The 2,922-nt window shown below is 46.6% G+C and overlaps 1 long non-coding RNA gene across 1 annotated transcript; it reads right to left on the reverse strand.

The window, feature by feature from the left end:
- Positions 1-707: 707 nt before the first annotated feature.
- LOC102014883 lies at positions 708-2,838 on the reverse strand. Its single transcript, XR_263425.1, has 2 exons — positions 2,357-2,838; positions 708-986 (listed from the first exon to the last, which is right to left on the reverse strand). It is a non-coding gene; the product is annotated as an uncharacterized LOC102014883 (long non-coding RNA).
- Positions 2,839-2,922: the final 84 nt, after the last annotated feature.

A 2,922-nucleotide genomic window follows, 5' to 3' on the forward strand; every position in this document is an offset into this window, starting at 1 on the left:
CATAGCTGGAGACCCCACAAGTGAGTCGGCAGCTGCATGACGTATGGCTCCAGGCGGATCAGCCAGGACTTTCTTGGCTCCTCCATTTGAAATAGTGTGGCTAGTTCTAGAAGAACCTTCCCATTTTTAAAGCTCACTGCAACCAGATGGAAATCCTAAATTTTTCTTAGAGCTTTTAGTTACTCTTTAAATCAGAAAAAAAAAAAAAAAAAAAAAAAAAAGATCCAATGGCTTTGAAGAAGGACTAATGCACTGCTGGTTCCCGGGATATTGTTACTGGTAATCTGTTACTTCTAACTATATCAGAGTATCCAGCAGTGGCTTTTTTCACTTGGGAATATCAGATGACTTGAGGGGTTAAAGTTGTTTTACATTTGTGTAATTATAATTAGGGGGAAATAAAACCCATTGGTTTGTGAATTAGTGAGCTTATATGTATCTATGAATTTCTAGGGAACCTACTTATAAGACAGTCTTGAGAATTTTACAATCTATGCAAGATTGTACAATAAAAATAATCACAAAGCACTTGTTTTAAAGCTTATTTTAAAAAGTAATAATTTTTTTTTAAAGAGAAAGAACCCATAAAGATGGCCACAAGGTGGCACCAAAATCTAGTCAAAATTTCAATTCCTGGTCTTTGAGGAACAGGGAGTACTTTACAGGAAATACTGGGCAAAAAGCAAAAAAACAAAGAACAAATCAGGTTGACAATTGGGAACAGATTTATTTCCTTTCTTTTGTTCGAAAGATAATTTCTCTCCATGGATGGGAATATGTTACCTGTCATACAATGAATCTGTGTTAACCCAATGAATTGTTGAAGATGAACTGAAGAAGTGAATTTCATCACCGCCTTGCAGAAGAGTGCACTGTGGAGGGCGAGGGCAGGCGGGGGTTGCGCAGCAGGTCAGCCAGTTGGGAAAGCTTCTTCTGGGCGGTGTGGTTTCTGAAGCAGCCAGTCTCCACAGGGCTGTCAAAGTACCCTGAGCAAAGAAACCCAAGTATCATGAAAAGAAGTTGCTGCAGATTTCAAGTTTTTCTATTTGTTTATTTTGGCATATTTAGCAACTGCATATTTTTAACAATTATTCTGATATACAGATTTGAGCTTAGAACACCTCATATAACATATCTAGAAATCAGGAAAGGATTGAATTTAATCCTTTATCCTTATTCTTTAAGTTTTTTTTTTTAAACACATGGTACAACACTTTAATTGTTTTACATTTTCTTAATTTTAGAAGCTTCAGGATGCAGCCAAGATTCTTAAGCTATATTAAGACCAAGGAAGCCGTTTTAACAATGCAGTCATAAAAAATTTCGGCTAAAGGAAGAAAAACAGGTGTAGATAAGAAGGCTAACTTAAAAAAAGTCCAGATTGAAGCCTAAACCGATGACCTAAACAGAACTATCTGGCTGCTGACAGATCTTTTCCTTTGGTCTGAGAAACAGAAACAGAACAAAACAGAAGGAGAAGTTGGGCCTTGCGGGGAGCCAACCCTGTTCGATCTGCTCCCCCCCTGGGTGGCTCCACAGGCCAGCCACACTAGCAAATCCCTGACTGACTGCATTTGTGGGGCCGCACAAAGCGCCTGTCCATCCTAGCATATGAATCTGACGTGAAGCATGATTTCTGCCTTCGTGGGTTTGGTGGGTGCGTGTTAAAGTAAAACTGGAGCTGAAGAAAGAACCCCCTAAGAAGCGCCAAGTAAGTGCAGAGCATTTGGGTTCACTCTCTACAGTCACTGGCTTGTTTATTTATTTATTTTTGAGACAGGGTCTTGCTCTGTTGCCCCGGCTGACCTCAAATTCCAGGGCTCAAGAGGTCTTACTGACTCAGCCTCCCTAGTCCTGGGGTTACAGGCAAGTGCCCACAAACCTGACATTTACTGATTTCTTGCAAAGGGAAGAGACAAAATCCTGCCTCTCCCCAACAACTCAGTCTAGAAAGCAACATAGCGATGGGAGGCAACAGCCTAGGCATGATAGGTAGGTCTCTCTTTTGCTTTTTCAAACTGGGAAACATTCCATTTCTTCTACCCTGGATGTAGCTCCCTGCTTAGCCGTCAGGTTAAAGCCTCCATCCCGGCCGACCTGGGTTTCAGCAGCCCCCACCAAGGAATTCCCTGCTCACACTGGATCCAACTCTCCCAATCTTTCCGCTTTGTTCCTCCTTTCCCATTCTTCCTGACTCCTGCCCATCTCTTCTGTCCACTGCAAGGGGCTGACTTAGGTCCTTGTAGATCAGAGCTAACTGTCGCCTCCTACAGGGTCCGGGACAGACTGGTTAAGCGCTGGTGTGTATCTGAAGGCTGGAGGTCTAGCACCTACCACCTAGCCTCCGTGTCCCCACCTGCAAGCTCCCCCTCCTTCCGGCTTTGGGTCTTTTGTCTGCTCGGTGGGCGCTGGATGGGCCCTCTTGTATTCTGCCGCAGGCAGTTCTCCGATTTGAAGATCAGGACCACAGTAAGTGATGCAGAACTAGCCGCCTCAGCCCCTTCCTTCGTCTCCTGTGGGGGCCACAGCGGTGAGAACTGGCCTCGGAAGGGCGGCCAGGCCCAGGCCCACCCACTCTACTGTCTTCTGCACGGGTTCTAGCCCAGAGCAGTCATTAGGCCCGAGCTCAGCACCGGGTGGCTACCAGAACCCAGGAGGAAAAGAAAGAAGGAAGCCTTTTAGCCTGAAAACAAAAGCTTGTTTGTGTGGCTGTTTACTTAAAAGCGAGCCAGAGCCACGTAGGGGCCGCCCCTCCCCGCAGGCCGGCCACCGCCGGGAGCTCGGACCCGGTCGCGCCACTCGGCGGCGAAGGGAGGCGCCAGCCCCCACAAAGCCCCGCCCGCGGGCGTGACCGGAAGTACGCGAGGCCCCCAAGATGGCGCCCGAAACCCGGAAGTGAGCGGCAGCCGCTAAGAGGCTCGG

This window comes from Chinchilla lanigera, unplaced genomic scaffold (assembly GCF_000276665.1).
Source record: "Chinchilla lanigera isolate Chin_1 unplaced genomic scaffold, ChiLan1.0 scaffold00068, whole genome shotgun sequence".
Taxonomy (NCBI): domain Eukaryota; kingdom Metazoa; phylum Chordata; class Mammalia; order Rodentia; family Chinchillidae; genus Chinchilla; species Chinchilla lanigera.